This window comes from Balaenoptera acutorostrata, chromosome 8 (genome assembly GCF_949987535.1).
Source record: "Balaenoptera acutorostrata chromosome 8, mBalAcu1.1, whole genome shotgun sequence".
Lineage (NCBI taxonomy): Eukaryota > Metazoa > Chordata > Mammalia > Artiodactyla > Balaenopteridae > Balaenoptera > Balaenoptera acutorostrata.
Genome location: NC_080071.1, coordinates 42,203,220 through 42,225,554, shown reverse-complemented (window position 1 = coordinate 42,225,554; position 22,335 = coordinate 42,203,220). Strand labels below are relative to the sequence as shown.

The 22,335-nt window shown below is 37.2% G+C and overlaps 2 long non-coding RNA genes across 3 annotated transcripts in view; one reads left to right on the top strand and one right to left on the bottom strand.

Annotated features, from left to right (window-relative positions):
• The window catches only part of LOC103009084 (uncharacterized), a 57,886-nt gene extending 51,546 nt beyond the window's left edge, over positions 1–6,340 (bottom strand). The window contains exon 1 of the long non-coding RNA XR_451765.3: positions 6,266–6,340. This is a non-coding gene — a long non-coding RNA (uncharacterized LOC103009084). The remainder of the gene's footprint in view (positions 1–6,265) is intronic.
• LOC103009280 (uncharacterized) overlaps positions 1–22,335 on the top strand; it is a 119,354-nt gene that overhangs the window by 51,693 nt on the left and 45,326 nt on the right. For both annotated transcript variants that reach the window (XR_009008984.1, XR_009008985.1), the window contains exons 5-6: positions 10,783–10,874; positions 19,819–19,971. This is a non-coding gene — a long non-coding RNA (uncharacterized LOC103009280). The remainder of the gene's footprint in view (positions 1–10,782; positions 10,875–19,818; positions 19,972–22,335) is intronic.

Genomic DNA, 22,335 nt, shown 5'->3' with positions numbered 1-22,335 from the left:
CAATTTTATACGTTTCAGCACAATATTTATAAATGTCTGTTGTCCTAGGAGGTAAATCTTATTTTAATAGAACAATAAAGCATAGGCCAGTGACCAGGAAAACATAAACAATTCAAGCATCAGATGTGTGACAAACTAGATGATTGTTAAGGTTCCTTAAGAATCTTTTCTATGAATTGAATTATGATAGTCTAGGAGTTGCAAAGAAAGGGGAACATCGTATTACCACATAATTCCTCTGTGACAAGTACTAAACTGTAATATCTCATTTAGTTTCCATAATGACACTACGAGATAAGTGTTTTTACCGAGTTTATGGTTGAGACAATCTAGGTTCTTGCCCGCATTCAGCACACTTATAGATGGCAAAGCCTGGACTTGGACAAAGATGAAAAGATGCCTTTTTGTTTCGCTCACACAACAAAGGTAATTTCGCTGTAATCTGTCAGTACCACTAAGACTTTTAAGATAAAAATTTATAAAAATTTTTTTTTCAAATTTATTGCTAGAAAACTAGTTGTAAGGCATAATATTAGAATTTCTCTCATTTTCAGTAAACTCCAGAAAATATACTCACTTAATTTTTAAACATTTTTTGTAGCTACATTTATATTGTTTCTTTGGAATTTTTTTATACTAATAACCTCCTACTTGGGTATGACCTCTATTTTTAAATAGAAGAGCAGAAGAAGGTGAGAATCGTAGCTTTTGGTAAGCAGAACTTCCATAAGCTAACTGATTACTTAAAACTGATAACTTTACAAAGTCTGAGAATTTTAGAGCATCAAATCCCTTTTTTCACATTTTAACATATTAGCAGAACTTTTAACTCCTATATATACTAAGAAAACAATTCTGCATACACTAAGAAAAAAAAGCATTCGGGAAGGAAAGAAACTACAAAGTAAAATCAAAAGAAATATCTGGATCAGAATATTAAAATTATAATACCTTGCTTCATTTATGTTTCTCATTCCTTATCCAAAGAAGAAACCAATAACTTCATCAGTGGCTACTGAGGAATAAACTATGACATAGGTAAGAAATTCTGAAGAATTCACCAGGGATAGAAATATCCACCCAAGAAAGTGAATTACTCTGAGTTATGGTTACACTGGAAAGATACATTACAGCTCTTTTTCTTTTATCCTTTTTTTTCTTTTCTTTTCCCTTTTTTCTTGGCATAGCAAATAAAATAAATTTCAGGCATGACTAGCCTCTTTCCACTCACAATTTTCCATCTTTACTTTTATGTCTTTTTTTCCTAAATGCCAGATTGACTTTTCTTACTAACATTATTTCAACTCATCAAACATTATATTTCCCTTCATTCAAAATTTACTTCAAAAGTCAGTCTTCTCTAGAATACACATCAAGCAAGTTGAAAATAGAGACATCTGCCTGAAAGTGAAATTCAAAAATGAATGAAAATGTTCTTGGCAGTCCCCAAGAAGCAGAGAGTTTACATGAAAAAAAAAATTAAAAAAAGTATGAACAAACTTTTGCAACTATTTATATAGTTATAATGCATCAGATTCTGTTATTTTGTTTTGAACACGTAATAGACCAGGATCAAAAATGGTTGAAGAAAGGGGGATTTTGGATCTTCTGATTTCCACTAGAATGTAATCACAACAAAAATGGGATTTTTATTTTATTCATTACTGAATTCCCAACTAAAACAGTTTCTGGAACATGATAGGTGCTCAATAAGTATCTATAGAATGAATGAATGGTTATTGAAGAGTGACTTTGGACGTGAAATCAGGAGCACAGCAGTTAAACAGATGATATTATTGTCTTGCCTTAATGAGTCCTTCTTTATTCACAAGTAGAAGCAATGAGGGAAATATTGTACAAGTCATTCAGACAAAGCACTATTTAGTAATATGGACGTGACATGAGTTTAAAGATAATGTGACCATTGTCATGTTTATTCTGGTAATAATCAAGGAAGGGAAAACTGGACAATCCAGTTAGATCATGATTCCTAGACTTTATATAGGCAGAGTCCAGAAAGTTCAATTAAAAATTAGGTGTGATCCTGTAGGCCAATATTATAAATAAAAGGAATGAAGGCACATGAGATTTCAGATTTTTGAAAACAAAAACTCTAACCCGTAATCATGTATTTAGCCAGTCTCAGTCTCAGCATTATTGACATTTGGAATCTGATACCTCTTTGTTCTCGGGAGTATCCTGTACATTGTGAGACATTTAGCAGCAACCCTGGCCTCTACCCACTAGATGTTGGGAGTACCACACCCCCTCTGTTGTGCAACCAAAAAATATCTTCAGACATTGCCAAATTGAGAATAACTGCTCAAAAGGAAGGAAGAAAAGATAGACAGTATTCTCAGGTTTTAGAAATACTTATAAGCACACCAAGAGATGAATGGATAAACCAAATACCGTTTGTGACTGCTTCAACCAATAGAGGACAGTGGATATGATTTTGGAGGCTAGTCATAAAGGCCATGCAGCGTGTGCCTTGCTTGTTGGAACACTTGCTCTTGGAGCCCTGAGTTGCCACATAGGAGGTCTAGTTACTCTGAGGCCACCATGCTGTGAGGGAGCTCCAGTCACTTGGAGAGATTGCTTGTAGGCACCCTGGTTAACAGTGCCAGCTGAGTCGGCAGCCTGGGTGCCAGACAGGGAGTGAAGAGTCTTCAGATGTGTCAGGCTCCGGCCATTCAAGTCACATGTTGCCAATCAGTTCTTCACAGCTGGAGCTCCAGACATCAATGACCAGAGATAAGTTGCCCCCATCCCCTGCACTGTACCCTAGCCAAATTCTTGACCCACAGAATCTGTGAGTGTGATAAAATAGATGTGGTTTTGTGCTGCTAAGTTCTGGGTTATAGATAACTGGAACACCCAGCTATTCTGTTACCCTTCTCAGAGACTACCACCATTACCAGTTTCTTGTGTGTTCTATCAAAGGTATTTTAAGAATATAAAATCATATATTTAAAATATATTTTTAGTATAAATGGTTGTACACCACACACTTGTTCTGCACTTTGATTTTTTTCATTTAACGGCATATCTTGAAGATTCTTCAACTACACATATAGAGTTTCTTCATTCCTTTATAGGGATGCATACTATTTTATTATATAAATATTTCATAATTTAAATAATGAGTTTTCTATTGATGGACATTTAAATTGTTTTCAATCCTTTAGTTTTATAAACAGGTAGCAATTGCTGGAGTGACATTTGTAATTTTTGTGACATTGACTGATTGCTCTCCATGGGGGTTATTCTGTTTTCCTCTCCTAATAGAAATTTAGTTTCCTCAAAAATAGCTTGTTTTGTCAAACTTTGTTTTAAATCTCTGCCAAATAAATTGATAAGAATGAAAAAAAAAAGAAAGAAATACTTAAAAGCAAACATGGAAAAAGGAACTTATAAGAGTGATTCAAAAATCATATCATTGCAGTTGAGAAGTTTAAAATCCCAGTTTAAAAAAAAAAATTAAGAGCAAAAGAAAGAAATGTCTCCTCTGGCTTATTGGAGCAAGATAAAGTTTGGTGCTGATTGTGTATAGATAAACAATAGGACCATTAAAATTACTGAAATATTTTGCATAATCTTCTCTGTTTAGACAAATAATCTTCTAATATTACAAACAGACCATTTTTAGGTAACAGTAAGAAAGCACTGTATTACTTTATACATTATTCTGGATTTCTAAAGTTAGGTAAATTTCATATCAAAAGAGTATGGGAAAATTATCAAAGGCACAATAATGTTTTTAGAAATCTTTGAAATTATTTTGAGTTGTACCATAAAATAAACAATCCCAATTTTCAGAAAAATTTAAAAATAGGTGGTGTTAAAAAAAATTGATAAGCTACTTAGTAAGGATCCCTGAAATAATTCTAGAACAATCAAAGACATGCTGAGTGCCTGTAATAGAAGAATTGACTGTCAAAAACCTTGAGTGCATGGTATGAGATATGTCAAATTAATCTCATATTTGACTGAGTTTCTTGAATTGTAGATCAGAGTAATGCTATAAATGCAGTGTATCTTGATTTCCACAAAGGGTTTGTGAAATACCCTTAGGCTATCTGTGTTCTTGCAGACAAACTGGAAAAGCATGGGCTGATTGATAATACAGTTTGTTTTCCCTACACCACCAGCTAACTATTCCTCCTACCTTCATAGGCTCACCTGTTATAATGCTTTTTGGGAATATGTAGGACTCCTCAAAATAAAGTTTCAAAGCCATTAGACTCAATAATCAATAAGTGCCTTTCGAAGTCTATCATTTTATGGTATTTCAGTCACTGTGATCTACAAATTATCAGTGCAATTCAGTCTCTTCTTAATTAAGGTTGAACAAAAATTTTATAGACTGATTCCCATCCCATCCTAGGTGAACATCACTCTTTTTGTAAAATTCTTAATCCACAGAGGAGCAAATCAATATCAGTTAATATTTAATTTAAAAAAATACCACTCAGAAATAAAAACAAGATTTATTGTTACACTATTAAATATATTTAATAGTTTATTAATGTCACAATCACTCTGTTATACTGACAAAGAAGAACTAGGTGAGCTAGGTGGGAAGAAATCTGCAGTCTGACTTCTGCTCTACTCCACCCATTCTACATATTCATCTGTCACCCTGCTCCAATAAATACAAAATGACTAGGCAAAAATTTTACCAGCATAGATATTTTAAGCACCATAATACCAATAATATCAAAAGTATATTGTCAGGGCAAAGAGAACTTTTTGACAAGGTAAAAAAGGGAATGTAAGCTAGAATGGAATTGTTTAATTACATCTTACCTGGAAAGAAATGCACTGTTCCAAAAATGGTACTAAGTCACACCAAGTATACATAACTACAAACCATGCATTTATTTAAATGGGCTGCTTAATTTTACTACTATGTAAATAAAAAATACAGTGTAATGAATTTGTGATAACTGATGATACTGTGATTTGTTATTTTAGTTTAAAATGTATAGAAATTCAAGGAAGGAGACTCCAATTTGACAAGTTAAAAATAAATGGATGGTTTGAATGTCATATTCACCTATCACTTCATTGACAGTGATTCACATTATTGCACAAAATAGTTTCCTAACCAGAGTATTGGTTCACTGGTGGAAAACCCAAATCATATTATCATTAAAGGCGTGCTGCAATGCTTTCTTTCCAGCATCAGCTAGGGTTCATATTGCACAGGTCATCTTTATACTCAGGTGTCTTCAAACTCTGAACAAATGGAAACTTACTTAATGAGACAACAAATATTTGACCTGACTTGTATCCATTACAGTGATCTTCCTTGTAAAGGAAATATATTCCTAGGAAATCCAGAGCCATGCAGCAGAGGAGGTAAAATATGACTTTGAAAGAGAGGATCAATAACAGCGCTCAACTAGGTTCCCTGCAAATTTGACAAAGCTTATTTTCAACGTATCGTCTGTGTAAACTGTGTGATGTTGTGAGTGTAAGTTCACAGGATTACAGAGTTCAACCTAACCCGGTGAAAGTGTGAACTCTTTAAGAGTGGGAGGATGAATTGACTTAACAAACTCAATACACAGGGTCCTTGTCCAACACTTATCCCACATTATTACCCACAGTGAGCACTACTTTGCCTGGGAGCAACTAACCTTGAATCAAGAAATGATATTTTCCTTCCTGAGAAAGAAGCGTGCATTTTTTGTTTGTATCATATGTATTAGTAAGCTACACTGAGTACAGGACCCTGATTTTATCTTCATCTTTAAGACAAAAACATGAGGAAAATAGCCAACAGAGAGGCTTTGTTTTTAAGAGAGACACGTAACCAAGTTATAAGATCAACAAGTCTTCCTTTTGAAGTTAACAAATATAAAGTCCGTGTCTCAGCTGGAACCAGTCAGATTTGAAATCTTTTCTCCAAATAGAAATAATGATATTTGCTTCCATAGCAATGATTTTAGAATTTCAACCCTAAATTCACTCACAACTTCTTGGTTTACCTGTATCTACTACTCTGAAAACAATGAGAAACAAACTCTAGAGCCTGTCTCACAGACCTCAATTATTAGGGCTACCTCTTTAAAAAAAATTTTTTTCCCTCAGAACCTTCAGCTGGAAGAAAATCAATTTAGCACGATTTTACTTGAAACTATCCCAAGTAAAATCATCATTTCATATTCACCCATTCACTCATAAAAGCATTTAAGTGATTTAGGAAAAGTTAAGCATAAGGGAGAAGATAGCACTTTCAAATAAATCCAAATCTTACCTGGTAAATTGAAATGGAACAATACCCCTGAAATCCTTCTTGACTTGCGCTCCTCTGCTCAAGGGACAACTAAATCACAGCACCCAATATTCTTAAACCCTGAAAGAAAAATCAGGAAGCTTGATCTGTGCACATAATGGCCTGCATAATGTAAGAAAGCGCTGTTTCTTGGCAACTAGGAAACAATCCTTTTCAATTAACTCACAGCAATTGGCCCACATTTGTTGTGAAACAGAGAGTAAAGAAAATGTTTTAAGAACTCAAAAGAACCTGGTAATAGCTCACCAAGAAAGCCAGGTCAGTCTATTCATTTTGAAAAGCATTTTAATTAATTGACTGCCCATTCTATTTGCCTAACCCTTTGCTAAGAACTTTCATTGACCTACCTTTCTCACTTCCTTGTTGCGTTATTTACCTAAAACCCCAGTCCTGAAGAGTTGCATTTATTGTTGCAGCAACATAGTGAAAAGGTGAACGATAATTCTAGCAAACCAGTGGTATGTAATGTTATCCTGCCTACCATTTTGCATACCATATGTTGCTTTCTAAAACATCAGCTTGAATGTAGCCCTGGATGCTCACTAGGATACATAATTCAAAACAGTTGTATGCTATAGTCTCTCCGTTGTTAAAGGCCACCTCCAGCAGGCATTAATTTTAGGTGATAGGTAGGAGGTGCCGCTGGGGTAGGTTAATTTTGTGCTGATTTAACTATTTTGGGTGATTCATATATACAGTCGTCCTTGGGGGGGGTTTGTTCCAGCCCCCTACCCCCCACCCCCCACTGAGAATAACAAACTCCATGGATGCTTAAGTCCCTTATGTAAAATGGCATAGTATTTGCACACAACCTATGCACATCTTTCCGTATACTTTAAATCTTCTCTAGATTACTTATAATACCTAATACAATATAAATACTATGGAAATAGTTGGAAGTACAATGTAAATGCTGTGTAAATAGTTGCCAGGCATGTAGCAAATTCAAGTTTTGCTTTTTGGAACTTTCTGGAATTTTTTTCTTCAAATATTTTTGACCCGTGGCTGGTTGCATCTATGGATGCAGAACCCACAGATATGGAGGACCAACTGTACTTGTGAGAATCTGATGAACTCTTTGGATAATCTTCTTAGGGTGCTTTGCATTCTTCCATACATACTTGAAATTTAATATATTAATAGGGGTCTGTATGTGGGACACTTATTTAAGAATCTCTGTTCAAAAAGGCAAGTGGTAAGGAAAATATGTTATACAGAGATAATTTTTGCTGTTTATCAAACTTTAGCAGTGCAAATGGTAAAGTTTTAACTATCAAGTATGACTATCTCCCAAATGAGAAGACATTTTAAGATAGATAATTTCCATATCGAACTATCCAACTAAAGCCAAATTGGATGAATTTTGTCTTCATTCCCTCCCCCCACCCCCGCCATTTTGCCAAGATTGACCAAGAGTGTCTGTTATGGTGTTTACTTTCAACAGCTCTTTTCTTTTTTCCTTTTATCATCCAATTCTCCCTAAAATGTGTCAATCTGGTCGTGCTATCATTAATGTGCAATTCTTCTTAGGTAATATTTTTTAAAATATAACCTTTTGGAGGGATTATCTATCTTCACACGAAGCACTTTCTCTGTTGGTGAGAACTTGAGGCAGTGTCGTAAACTGTTGAAGGTGATGTATTTGGGTAGACCTTCTGGCACCTTCAGATCACATTCCGTGACAGCTGTGTACACTTTCCATGGACAGAACTGGCTGGGATAATTTTGTAAGTGTTTCTTCAGCTTTCTAACTGACTCTTCCACTTGCTATCTCCATGACCTCAGGCAGATTTGTTAAACATTTTGTGTCTCAGTTCCCTTATCTGTCAAATGAAGTTAATAATATTTACATCATAGGGTTATTTTGAGGATTGACTAAGATTACATATGTAAAGCTTCTTAAAACAGTGCCCAGCAAATGGTAAGTGCTCAAAGGTTAGCTATATTATTAACATCATTGTTGTTGTTGTTAGCATTTCTGAACTAAATAACTTTCAAGGTCCTTTTCAGATTTAGGATTTCCAAAATCCTATGTAATCCTTACATAAAAATCTAAAGTAATGTAAAAAAAAGGCTCTTGAGGCATATAATATAAAATTACTCTTCTTCCTTTTTTTATAGATAAAACCTCATTTATCATCTAATATGTCTAATATTTAGAGCTTTTTTATGCCTTTTTCACTAACAAAGAAAAATGCACAATTATTTTGAAAAGTTAAAAATCTATCTTTCTGAAAAATTCCTGTTAAACAGATTGATTTAATTTAACCAAATGCATAGAGAAGCAGAAATTCTGCAAGAATCTTTTCTAAGACATTTTATTATGTGCAATGCAATTATAAAAGAATCACAAGCTTTTCTTCTTATATTCTTAAAATGTATGGACCATTGCTTCAGCTTTTGGCATCCATTTGGATGTATTTTTAACCAGCAGCTGCAGATCCTAGTAGTTGAGAGGAAATGCATGCTTTTCAGTATTCGCTGTAAACACAGTCCATCCAGAGTGGCCATAAAGACTCCATCCGATCCTCTCCAGCTTAAAAGGCAGGCTTAACCTTAGGTCTTGGCCAAATGCACTGTGCAGCTTCCTCAATCGAATACCACACCATATCTCTGCTAGGAAAAGGTTCAACATTATTCTAAGAGGCCAAATGAACCAACCTTCTTTGGAGGGATTGGATTCAGCTACTCGAGTAGATATTTACCATCGTATGCTTGGTACATGAAAGTGCCTCCCTTGTTTTTTATTTCTAGCAGTCTTGTTTGCCTCAGTATCTTGAAATAGCAAATTCTGGCACAGGGGAAATTACCTATGAAATGTGCACACAAACTGAAAGGCCAATATTTGTTTAAAAGTACCTAACTCTGGAGAGTAACAGAAATACTCTGGAAAACATCAATCTAGTGTCTCTCTTCACAGAAGATTGGATGTAATGTGAAAACAGTGAGGCATAAGCTACTGGGAAGTGTGAATTCCTCATCACAAATTCTATAACAGTCTAAGTCATAGAGTCATTTCCCTTCCGTAACTCTGAGAAAGTCCTCAAAGTTCAGTGCTACCAATTCAGACAACACAAAACATAGCATGATATATAGCATTTATTAGTAACTTTTGAGTACCTTTATTTCTAATTCAATATAATGTTGAAAAATGATTCATCATGGGAAATACTAAAATGTAAATAAAAATAAAATCAATGCTCTTACACAAAAAATATAGAAGTCACAGGTAATCCTTCTACAGCTTATAAATTTGCAAGCAAGACACTAAATTTCATATGACAGGTTGATGAGGACTCTGCAAAATAATTTTTACGGACAGTAATGATGAAATATTTTACAAAATAAAGTATGTTATAAGCATTGACTAAAAATAGAAATAAAAGTTTAGCAGAGTACAGTCAGTCAAACTGAGTATTTCTGAGTTCTCATTTTTGGAGCTAAGAAAAAAATTGAGGACAGTATAAGGAACTGCCCAAATTCCCATCAGAAGGGTAAGGTTTCCATAATCCAGGATTCTAGTTTTTAAGCCTCCAGTAAGAAAGAACTGACCTGGGAAACTTGTTAAACATGCAGATTCTTGGACCCCAATCCCAGAGATACTGATTGAACGTCTTGAGGGAAGCCAAGAGATATGTATTTTAGGTAGGCTCCCGGCACTGGCAACAGTGGGCTTAGGGCTGCTGTTGAGAAATACAGGTAGTTGGGTCTCTGCTTCTCTGACAGAGGGAACACTTGGATAATTGAAAGAGGAGGAAGGTAACCAAAAGGGAGAAATGTCCTGAGGAAAAATAGGAAAATACAACTCAGCTTCCCTGAGCCAGAGAATAGGATAGAGCAGGGTGAAGAATGAATCTTGAGAGGCAGAAGATGTAGACATACCTGTAATGGCTTCCCATTTCCTACTTGTAACGACATTTAATGTAATAAAAGTCAAAGTCCTTACAATAGACTACCAGACTGGGCCCCTCTTTCCTCTCATTTCTTACTGTTCTCCCCTTAACTGACTCTACTTGGCCTGCCAACTATTCTTTAAAACACAGCATCTCCTCTACTTCCTTCACATCTTTCCTTAAATGTCATCTTCTCAAGAACCCTTCTCTGACCACCCTATCTGAAACCACAACCCCTGCCCAACCCCACTGACACTCCCTATTCCCTTCCTGCCTTAATTTTCTATCATTTATTACCACATTCGATACTTACAGTGTTCATTTTCTGTCTCCCCTGCCCCCACTAGACCATAGACTCTATAATGGCAGGAATTTTTATCTGTTTTGTTTACTGGTATATCCTCAGCATCTATTGATAGAATATTCCTGGTACACTATAACTACTACTACACAGGATTAAAGAGGGTCCCCATTAAAAAGGATGATATTGTTAACATTTAGAGACAGAAAGGACTTTACTCAGCATGAGAAGTAGAGGAGAAAATTATTTAAAAGATTCATTTAAATCTCTCTGTGCTGTTCTAGGAAAAAGAAACATAAGAAGGAACTGAAGTATGGGAATCTTTTCAACCATTACAACGCTTCAAGGTATATTTATTTTCCATTCTTTCACAGAGGTAAGCATGGGTAGTTATTGTTTAACCCTATCAAAAGCTAATAATTGTGTCACTTTAGCCTTGGGGAAATGAAAAACAGGAAACATTTTATCAAGGTGCATAGATTCATAAGTAATATTTTAAAAGGTTATTTGAAGGGTGTTAACAGAATTGCTTTTGAACAGACCTGTATTAATGTAAAATAAAAATTCTATTTTTTTTGAAAAACCTGGAAACTGGCCACTGATACCCTATTTTTTTTTACTTACATGGCTAAGCTGAATATTACTTTTTGAGCAAAACCACTATAGAAATAAGCCTTAAGCAATGGAACTTATTATTCTAATTAATAATGGCAAGATTATCGCATTATATTGCAGAGTGCATTTCTTCCAAATGGCCTAACTCAACAGATTAAAACAGGAATGACCTCACCAGTTCATCTGAAAAGCGAGGAAAGGCCTTGCCTACCTCAAAATCTTTCTTTCACTCCTTCCGCAACTCTTGTTCCTTAGGAAAGTTCGCTTTTGTTTGTATATTAGACTGGGCTTTTCTCCCATAATAATATGAAAATACCTCTAAGTTATTTGCAGTGACATTGTAATGGCCTAGTGGCTTTCCAACTGTTTCACCTAGTGGACAGCTGAGTCTTGTTCAAAGGACAACCTCTGACTGCAGGTGCATAGAAGTGCTGGGAGAGGGGCTGGGTACAAAATTAGAACTGACATGAGAACAGAAGGGGGAGGAGGAGGTGAGAAATGTTTCCAACTTCCTGCTTTGTCCTGTGTACAGGAGACAAGTGACTCTCAAAGTCAGATAATCTCCAAGTACTTCCTGACATTCCATTCCTTTTCCATTCCAACATCTTCAAAATTCAAAATCTCTTCAGCAAGTAAATTAGCATTAACAAATAACCATCACATGTATACTGCATTTCCAACAATGTTATCTATATGCCCTTCCCAAAATATTCTCTCTCCCTCTCCCTCAATTTCCCTCATTCTCTCTCTCTCTGCCTTCCTGCCTCCCTCTCCTTCTCCACTTCTCCCTTCTCCCTCTCTCTCTTTCATACACACACTCACACACACACACACACACGACCTATTGAAAGTGTATGCTCACTCTTATCTGACTTGTTAACTATATATCTACTGTGTGCCAAGCCCTGGTAAGTAAATTACATGTGTTATTTAATTTAACCCTTAAAACAACCTTAGAAGGTGAATACTTTTATCTCCATGTTACAAATGAGGGAAATGAGCCACAGAGAGGTTAAGTAAATTTTCTAGTCATACTTATTAACCAGAGAGGCTAAAACCAGATCTGGCTCCAAAATGCTTACTTTGAATCATCAGGCTGTATGAGCTCTCCTCAACCCCCTGCCATATCCAACAAGTGATTATATTTGAAAATTCCCCTGACTTTTGTGTGTTAAACAAATAATAACATAAATTAGAATGCCTGGCAAATCTACTGCTTATGACCTTCTGAATAGATTTCTTTAGTTCAATTAACATTTTTTTTGGCTTTTTATAAAACACCATGAAGTACTTTTAAGGACAAAAGAAGCAAACATTTTCATGTGGTCTTATGTAATGATGTGCAATTTAGACCTAATCCTTTTAGCCCAGAGATGGAAGACTGACACTCTAAACAAAGCTCATTGTGTTCTTTTGTGCTGCCATAACAAGGTATTTAAAGGATGAAATTCTGGCTGGCAGATGGACTTCTTGGCATAACTCTACACGCATCACAGAAATTGTTTTGTTTCAGAGGATTCAAACAAGATGCCTGACATTTCTCAGAAGATATTTCTACTTGTAAATATGGTAACTTGTTAGGTAGGGGTGTTAAGGGACAATAATGAAGGCTTTTAAGGCCTTTTTCCTGTCTGTAACTTCGTATGATTATGTAAAAAGTGCATTTACAGAAACTCATCCAACCTCAGTGAACACTCACACTTGAAGCCCTGAGTTGCTGTGTTAGAATTCCAACTACCCAAAGCTTCCAAGATGTGAGGAAACTAAGCCAGATGTAGGGGCCACCTGTATGTGCTTCAGTGGACAGCAGAGCTCAGCTCCCAGTTGACAGCTAGTGTCGACTGCCAGCCGTGAGAGGAAGCCTTCGTGGACATCCAGCCCAGCTGAGCCTTCAGATGACTGTAGCCCTGGCCAACATTTGACAACAGCTGCATGAAAGACTGCAGGCAGGATTTGCCCAGCTGAACCCTTCCTAAAATTCCTGTCAGACAAAATCATGAGCAAAATGAAATGCATGTTTTATATAAGTAGGTTTTAGGTGGATTTGCTATGTAGCAAAAGTAACAGATTTTGTTACCTGGAAGTAGGGTGTTACCAGGACCAGTGAGCATCAACGTGACTGTCAATGAAGGCTTGAAGGAGAGTGAGTGAAATGTTATTGGGGGCTGGAAGATAGAAGACCTTGGATATGTAGTGGTGGGAAGTTTATGAAAACTATCACTGCAGAATATAGAACTGCACCTAGTGAACTAATTGATCTGGATAAGGATATTTCTAGGCTAAATGTTGAAAGTGACAATTAAGGTTTTCTAGCTACTATCATAACATGAAGATAAAGAGATATGAGTTAAAATAGAAATTATTCCATTTTCAAGCAGAATGTAGAACAAGTACAAATGGCCCTTGCTTTGCTAGGTTTAAAAATAAAACCAATTCTCATCCCTAGTCTCTCCCAGAAGAAGACTCTCAAAAGTAAAGAAGAGCCTCAGGGCAAAGAGTAAATCCAGGGTGCTGTCAGGAATCATGGTCTTAGGGTAAATATGAAGCAAAATGTATAACTGTAAAATCCTTTCTTAAGACAGAGAAAGATTTAAGGTGATTTCTCAGAGACCCTTCCAAAAGCCTTCTATGGATTTTTAGGATGTGCCTCACGGCATCTCTATTTTCAGTTGAGCAACAGCCCTTCTGAGAATTTTAAACAGTCTCATAGGGAACCCAAAGTAGAGATCTGCTCTGAGGTCAAATTTTCAGTTTTTGTATAGGGATACACTGTACAAGATTGAATATTTTAAGCAAAAAGCAAGTTATCATACCATTACATAAGCCAAAACCAACCCAAGTTTCAAATGAGGATTTTTTCTTTGAAGTTTACCTCAACAGACTCTAAAATATAACATTCCATTTGGAAGGGGAAGTGTGTACATGGCCATTGTGAGTTTTGCCTGACCAAAGTCCCCTACCAACCTCCATTTGTTGAGACAGAGTCCCCCAGATGTAGGACATCTACCGTTGAATCATTTGTCAGCAAGCTTGGGAATCCCCAGCAGAGGCTGCTAATTTGTTAACCATACACTAGCTTGCATTCTCAAGCAGTCCAATTTTAGGGAACAGACAGCGGGATTGTGAGTTTGAAGAGAGCATGCTGTGTTGCAATAGTGGCAGGTTTCAGAGGCAGAGATGTGAGGGAGATTAAAAGAAAATTTACAGGCTTGGCATTAGGAGGTACACGTGTTCTCAGTCCTGCCAGAGCTTCACCTCTGTGACGAAATACTTGACAGCATCAACAGGTGTACTTGATAATGTTGAAAGTTGCAGAGACTGGTACATCTGCTCCCCTACCATGCACCAACAGGAAGGAGAAAAGTTCTCTGGAAATGTGTTAATGCTAGAGAGTCTTTTGCAATGAGCCATATGACAAGGTGCTATTGAACAGTTTGGAAAATCAGATTCAGTCAAAGCATGTTATTACAAGAGCGACATACAGTAAGGCATTATTGGAGAAGCTTTAGAATGGGAGATCTAAATTCGCCTTGTTAGTAAAGATTTATTCAAGAAGAGGAGAGAGAAAGGTGACAGATGCTGTCTTGATGGAACCCAACCAAATGGCAGACTTGAACTGGAGACCTTAGTAGAGACTTGGGGAGTTGCAGCCGAGGATGCTGGTTTAACAGCCTTCCCAGTAAAATCAACTTCCCTGTAAGTAAGGTCCCAGGAAGTTGTTTCCAACTTCCAGCTCGGGTCTAAAACTCAGAAAACCTGGTGAGAGACTGTGTCCATTAACTTAGTGTATGAAGTCTGATCTCAGAGAGAACAGCTGGGACCATCCACCTTTAACTTAGGAGCTACTCATTTATATGGTACATTTTTAATGCATAGGTTGCCAGGTGGAAGTATCTTCCTCCCCCCACTTTTAAAATGTTGTTATAGAAAAGATGGGTGTTTCTAAGCAAACAACACTTGCTATGGGAGACTTTCCTTAGCCATCCAGAAACTAAGAGCAGAAAACAAGGAGGAACCAAGGAGACAGCTAATCCCTGCAAGCAAAATTGCCCAATAGATACTCTGGCTCCTTCTTCTTGTAGGAGGCAGAGATCGTGCATGTAAGGCTGAAGACAACAGAAGCTGATGCTCCTTCCTTGTATGTAGAAGTCATTAACCCAAAAGTCAGCCTTGATTCTGAGAGTGGAAAAGATGATAGAGGACGCTGGTGGGAATTTTTTTTTCAGGCCCATATTCTCTAAAGCTGTGATCTTCAGGCTAGGGACAACTGTATAACACCCAGAAAGCAGTATGCCACAGAGATGGCTGCTGATGCAGGAAGACCCTGCCTGATTAGGCTGGGGCAGCAGCGGTATTGGCACAAGTGACTAGCACTGTGTAGGTGAGTGTGAAAAACCTTCCCAGTATCCAAGTGACAGGGCAGAGTCAGAAATAAGTTACTCAGGTGCCAATTCAAATCCTCAAAGGAAAAAAAAAAAAAAAAAAAAGGTTGTTTGGGCTCACAGAGGAGTTTGAGGCTTAGGTGCCAAAAGTAAATTCAGTCCTGTTTTTTCACGCATGCCTCAGAAGAGGATTTGTACAGAAGGTGAGTGAGAGGCTCCATTTCCCCCTCAGGATGCTGTATTTGATGCTATTGTGCACACCCACATCCCCTTCTAGAACCAAGTTCTCTCCAAGTTGACTGGAATTTTGGATGCTGACAGCTCACAGCTGTGTTCTTCTTCAGGCACTGCCCCTGGCTCAAGGAAGCGGCTTCACTCAAAGTTATGCCCTCTTCCTGGGATGCAGCACACATTCAATGCCTGGGTCATACAGAATACAAAGATTCGTCCCCCTTACCTTGATTCTCAAGATGTCTCTAAAGGGCCATTCACCTTCAAAAGTGGATTCATGGAATCCACTGACGCTGTTCTTATAACAGAGCACCTTCCCTTTTCACGTGTCCTTGATTAGCAGTAATTCCCATAACAAATTAACTTAAACATTTTGATACTAAGTGTCACGACACTTTGCTACATGCTAGGAAAATCAAAATTATGACCTGGTTTCTGACTTCAAAGGGATTTTAACTTACAGAAATGATAAATGACTCCAAAGTATCATGCAAGGCTGTACGGCCTAAGCATGAAGGTGCTGAGTCATTCAATCATTAAACCGTAAACACCTGTACGTGCTTTGTGCAGCAGAATAAAGGTCAGTAAGGGTTAGACACTGCTTTTAAGGATTTCAGTGGGTTCAGGGGAGGGAAGGTTTATTCTTGACAGGAGTTTCTTCATGGAGGCTCCATTTGTTTGTTTACGTATGTCGTGGCTTACTTCGGAAAAAGAATTTGAGTTGGATCAGAAAAAGTAAATAAGTATTTCACAAAGGGTTGGAGTGTGATGAAGTAGGAGGGAAACTCCAGGATGAAGGAACAACATGAAGGCAGTAGGTAGAAGGTCGTTTCCTCACAATGGTTTCTGATAGGGTCTTTTAAAATTGGCACCGGAGGAGAATATTTAACAGGAAAAGAGAGTCTAAAGTGAGGAGAGGCCTGAAGACAAAGGTAAGGAATTCTGGTTTTGTTTAGTAGGAAGCATAAAGATTTCTTCTTTATCTCCTATGTTTATTTAAAACTTTATTGTCTAGCTCAGTCTGTATCCCACGTCATGCCATTGTTTTTTGATGGTGGTATCACGATCACTGTACTAGACGTCCTCATTTTATGACTCACCTTCATTCCATTTCATTTGTCTCCATCCTTGGCCATGTTTGTCATCTCACTTTAAGAAATAATAAACTGTTGTTGTTTTAAACCACTTGGTTTTGGGGTAGTTTGTTACACAACAGTAGACAACTGATACACAATTTGGACTTTTGCCCAAAAGCCTCACTCAGGGTAGCCTTGAAAGACAGCAGTGAGGGACAGTCTCTCACCATTGGCGGAGGTTTGGGTGTGTGCATGATTATCTATCTTGTGTCAGAAGAGAAGCAGGTTGATATAAAATTATACATGGACTCAGCAGTGACAAATGGTTTGGTTAATTGTTCAGGGGCTTGGAAGGAGAAAGAAGAGTGAGAGTTTTTGAGAAGAGGTATGTGAATTGACATATAAACATGGGCATAAAGTGCGGATATCTTTGATTCACATCAAAATGCCCACCAGAGAGAATCTGTTGAAGGGGCACTAAATAACCATGTAGAATAACTTAGCCAGTCTTTGTTGAAAGTCACTCCAGTGTTGCACAAAGGGTTTATACAGGAGAAACTATGGAGACAAGGATGGAGGCTGGGCATGAGCCCAACAACGTGGACTCACCAGAGCAGACCTAATACTGCTGCTGCCGATCATCTGACCTACCAGCAGCAAGACTAATGCTGCCCTCTAATATGGCACTGTACCTTGAGGGGACCAACTAGACAAAGTTGATGACACTGTGTCTGTGAAATCTCGAGAGGCAGAAATTTATTTTGAGTGGTATTCTCTATATGATTGCCTTTCCTGCTCATTAGACTCATAGGCTGCACCATTATCCATGAGCAAACAAAATGTTTGATCTACCAATATGTGATCCTACATAAATTTCATTGGCCCAAGCAATGCACTTTACGTCAAATGAGGTGTGACAGTAGGCATCTGACCATGAGATTCACTGGTCCTATCACATTTTACCACCCTGATTCCGCTGGCCTGATAGTGATGGAATGGCTTTTTGAAGGTGTACGCCTAAGGTGGAAAGTTGGAAATTATACTGTGCAAGAATGTGGTATATACCTTCATCCTACGGAATCAAGAGCACACCCTAAATCATCAACCATTATGTGCTGCTGTATTCCCCAAGGGAAAATACGTGGATCTGGGAACTAAGGGTTGCAAGGAGAAGGGACTATGCTTATTATCACTTCCAATGGCCCATTTGGGGAACTTGTTCTTCCCATCCCCACAACTCTACATCCTGTAGGTTTTTAATGGCACATTAAATATAATACACTTGGCACACAAGTGATCTGCTTAGAGAAGAGGGTGAAGGGAAGGGGGTTCCTGGTATTGATCTAACCAGTTTTAATGGTAAATGGACATGTGCAGAAGCCACAACCTGAAAAGGGCACAGCAACTATGGGCCCAGACCCCCTCAGGGAAAGGGGCCAGGGTCATCCACCAAGTAAGTGCTGGAGACCAGCTAACTACCCATTGATTGTCAAGGGTGGGTGAACTCTAGTAGATGAGGTTAATAGATGAGGGAGACTATAAATATCAGGTGCAGCCTAGATAATAGTTGGAGGGGTGAGGGCCGCTGAGGGTGGGGGAGGAAGGAGAAAGGGAGAAGGAGGCCAACACTAGTTTGTCCCACTAAACTTCCTCTAAAAGCTTTCCGAGGAAAGGAGGAGAATTATAATCCTGGAGGAGTTGTTTCCTTGTGGAGGGAATATACTGTGCAAAGCAAGTGGAACTAAATGGCATGGGATGGATTGTAGTGGATGCATTTGGAGACCTCCTAGATTCCCCTTCCTGATTAAGGCTTCATGGTCCCAGATGCTGGGAGTTTTGACTACTGATTACTTACAGTTGCATCCAACTCTGGGAATTGCCCTCAGCTGAAGGAAACTGCCATGCTCAAGTCTCAGCTCTAGTTCCTGGGGGCAGCCATATCTGATGATTGATTGTTGTGGGGTACATTCCTTAATGTGGGACATCTTTGTAGGATCATCTCATTCTTGAGGGATCTCTGTGGCATTCACTGAGACTACTGTTTCAACTGTATCTCATTTCAAATTCTACCTTTACTCAATCTAGCTTCCCTTGCTCCTTCAAAGAGCACTTCTGTTTTCAAGAGCACTTCTGATAAACCTCCTGCATGCAAATTCCAGGTGAACTTTACCTAGAACAGTATGGTGTATTTATATACCTAAATTTCTAAGAAAGGCAGCTCCTGAAGCCTCCTTTATTCTGATAACCTCCCTAAGCAGTTTCGTGTATATAATGCTGAGTGTAGGAGATCTTTATATTCTACACAAAATAAGAGGAATTCAAAATTCACAGGAAGCAATTTCATAGAGAGGGAACAAAGACCACATGAGAAAGTGAAAGAAAGATGAGGAAACCTGGTAAATGTGGGAGGAGTAGATTTCTTGTTGAAACTGGTGAAGGGATTGAGTTTTGCATCCAGGTTGACAAGGAGGAAAGAAAGTAGGCATATATATATATATATATATATATATATATATATATATATATATATATATATATATATATATATATATATATATATATATATACAGGAGTCACACAGACAGGATCTGTGGTTCCCCCCCACCAGAACTTCTACAGGTCTTTGAAACTGGAACTTTGAGAGGCAGAAAAATCCATGGCAGATATCAGATTATAAAATACATTAGGTGTATCAAGTTGTATTCTTTTAGAGTTGAATTTGTTTTCACACTAGTATCTCTTCTAAATGCATTTTTTAAAGTTTTTTAATTTTTAAAAAATACTAGGCTGCGCCATGTCTTAGTTGTGGCACGTGGGCTTCTTAGCTTGTGGCATGCATGAGAGATCTAGTTCCCCGACCAGGGTTCAAACCCAGGACCCCTGCAATGGGAGCTTGGAGTCTTACCCACTGGACCACCAGGGACGTCCCCCTAAATGCATTTTTGAAAAATTATTTGGTGCTGTTATTTTGATTTATCAGCATTGAGGTCATACTTGACTTTGCTTTCTCTCAAAGGCTATATCCAATACGTCTGGAAACCTCATTGGCTCTACCTTCAAAATATATTCAGAATTCAGGAAGTTCCTCAGGCAAAAAGGAATATGAGACCAACCATAAACCTGGATCTACATCAAGAAATGAAGAGTATGGGAAATGGAGTAAAACAAGGTAATATAAAATTAATTTTTCTTATTTTAGTTCCTTCAAGAGATAACTATCTAAAGCAAAAACAGTAGTAATGTATTATATATTTATTGCAAATGAAAACATAAGTCTGACAAAAGCAGATGCGAGGGAGCAATTGGGCATATACTATTTTTTTTCAGTACTTTTATTGAAGTATAGTTGATTTACAATGTTGTATTAATTTCTGCTGTCCAGCAAAGTGATTGTTATACATATACATTGTATATATTCTTTTTTAAATATTGGGCATATACTATTTTAAGGTCCTTACACTACATTTGAAGTGATGTAATATGGTTTTAAGCTAGATCATGATTACGTGATTAATTAAACATATATTTTAAAACATATAGCAACGACAGACTTTTTTATAAAAAGGTAAAAGCCCATAGTAGAAATAAACTAGAATAAAAACAACACTCTGAATTCAAAAGAAGGCAGAAAAAGGAAAAAAGAAACAAAGAACGGATAAAACATTAGAAAACAGCTAGCAAGAAAGAGTTTGATCTAACCATGGAATAATTATATTAAATGTAAATGAAATAAACACACCATCTAAAAGCCCAGAATACCAGATTGGCTAAGAAAGCAAGACTCAACTATACACTGTCTCCAAGAAACCCATTTTAAATATAGAACACAGATAAGTTAAAAGTAAAGAGATGGGAAAATATATGCTATGAAAATATTAATCAAAAGAAAGCTGAGTAGCTATGTTTATAACTGACAAAGTAGACTTTGAATAATAAATATTACCAGAGATAAAGAGGAGCATTACATAATGATAAAAGGGTCAATTCTCCAGGAAAGCATTATAATCCTACATGTGTATGTATCTAGCAACAGACCTTCAAACTACATGAAGTAAAAATTGATAGAAAGGAAAAAAAATCACAATTATGGTTGGAGATGAACACTCCTCTCTCAGCAATTGATAGGGCAAATAGAAAGTATGTTCAGGATATAAAAGACCTAAACATTACTGACAACTTGACTTAATTAGTAATTATAGGACACTCCACCCAACAACTGTAGAATAGACATTGTTTTTCAGTTCAAAAGGAACATTCACTAAGATAGACCATCTTTTTTACCAGTGTTTTTTCGGTTTTTTGAATTTTTGCATTTTATTTTATTTATTTTTTTATACAGCAGTTTCTTATTAGTTATCCATTTTATACATGTTAGTGTATCCATGTCAATCCCAATCTCCCAATTCATCACACCACACCCCCACCCCCACCCCAGCTGCTCTCCCCCCTTGGTGTCCATACGTTTGTTCTCTATATCAGTGTCTCAATTTCTACCCTGCAAACCGGTTCACCTGTACCATTTTTCTAGGTTCCACATATATGAGTTAATATACGATATTTGTTTTTCTCTTTCTGACTTACTTCACTCTGTATGACGGTCTCTAGATTCATCCACGTCTCTCTCTACAAATGACCCAATTTCGTTCCTTTTTATGGCTAATATTCCATTGTATATATGTACCACATCTTCCTTATCCATTCGTCTGTTGATGGGCATTTAGGTTGCTTCCATGACCTGGCTATTGTAAATAGTGCTGCAGTGAACATTGTGGTACATGACATTTTTTGAATTACGGTTTTCTCTGGGTATATGCCCAGTAGTGGGATTGCTGGGTCATATGCTAATTCTATTTTTAGTTTTGTAAGGAACCTCCATACTGTTCTCCACAGTGGCTGTATCAATTTACATTCCCACTAACAGTGCAAGAGGGTTCCTTTTTCTCCACACCCTCTCCAGCATTTATTGTTTGTGGGTTTTCTGATGGTGCCCATTCTAACTACTGTGAGGTGATACCTCATTATAGTTTTGATTTGCATTTCTCTAATAATTAGTGATGTTGAGCAGCTTTTCATGTGCTTCTTGGCCATCTGTATGTCTTCTTTGGAGAAATGTCTATTTAGGTCTTCTGCCCATTTTTGGATTGGGTTGTTTGTTCTTTTAATATTGAGCTGCATGAGCTGTTTATATATTTTAGAGATTACTCCTTTGTGCGTTGATTTGTTTGCAAATATTTTCTCCCATTCTGAGGGTTGTCTTTTTGTCTTGTTTATGGTTTCCTTTGCTGTGCAAAAGCTTTTAAGTTTCATTAGGTCCCATTTGTTTATTTTTGGTTTTATTTCCGTTACTCTAGGAGGTGGATCAAAAAAGATCTTGCTGTGATTTATGTCAAAGAGTGTTCTTCCTATGTTTTCCTCTAAGAGTTTTATACTGTCCAGTCTTACATTTAGGTCTTTAATCCATTTTGAGTTTATTTTTGGGTATGGTGTTAGGGAGTTTTCTAATTTCATTCATTTACATGTAGCTATCCAGTTT